Genomic DNA, 1,060 nt, shown 5'->3' with positions numbered 1-1,060 from the left:
GATCTGATTGTGATCACGTTTTTTCTGGAATCAACAGATTGGAAGTAATTTTTGTCTAAAATGGTCTGATTGGAGATGATTTTGGTCTGGAATGCTCTTGTAAGAGGCTAAATTGTTCCGGAGAGCTTGATTGCAGATGAGTTTGTTCTCTAATAGTCCGAGTGGAGGTGATTTTGGTCTTGGATGGTAGAATTGGTAAGTTTGTTCATGAATGGTCTCATCGGAGTCCACTATGTTTTGAAAAGGGGTCTAATCGGATGTCACTTTGGTATGGAAAGGTGATTTTAACTGGAATGGTGTGATTAGAGATTGTTTTGGTCCCTAATAGTCTTGGGGGAGGTCACTCAGGTTTATGGCGTCAGTCTAAGTGCACTTGACTGTTCAAGTCGAATATTGCTCAAACTCAAGATTTCTGCTCACCTTTGCCTTTTAAGAGTACGTTCACATCGCATATCCGACCTCTGTGCGCCTGTTTTTTTCATGATGGAGAGTTTGTCGGATGGAGAAACTCTAATCAGAAAGAAAAAAACCCGTGCTGAGGACAACGACGAAAAAAAACGACAATATTTTGTAAGAAATTATAGTTTTCGTCGTTTTGTCGTCGTTTTCTTCGTTTTTATTAGTTTCCGTCGTTTAATTCGTCTTTTAAGTGTAAGAAATGATCGTTTCTTTGTTCTTTTTTGTCGTTTCTTACGTCGTTTTTTTTTCAAAAAAATCGTCGTTTTTTGATCGTTTTTTCGTCGTTTAATTGCTCTTGAACTAGTTTTTCTCTATTAGATCGTTTTGGCATAATTGGATTATGACCTGATAGCGCAGGGGTTAGTGCAGCAACTAATGTACTGGGAGTACAATGGTTCGAATCCGAGCGGTGATCACGTTTTTTTGTCGTTTTTTGACAAAATGATCATTTCCTACATAAAAATAACGACGAAATAACGAACAAAACGACGATAACCACGCAAGGTCTTTGATCGTTTTTGTCTAATGAAAACGATTTAAAAACAACGATTTCCTACAAGTGAAAAACAAATTTCCTCAACACGCGAATGAAGTAAACTGA

Source organism: Convolutriloba macropyga, chromosome 5, assembly GCF_964194025.1.
Source record: "Convolutriloba macropyga chromosome 5, txConMacr16.3, whole genome shotgun sequence".
Classification (NCBI taxonomy): Eukaryota; Metazoa; Xenacoelomorpha; order Acoela; family Convolutidae; genus Convolutriloba; species Convolutriloba macropyga.
Note: the sequence above shows the minus strand (reverse complement) of the source record.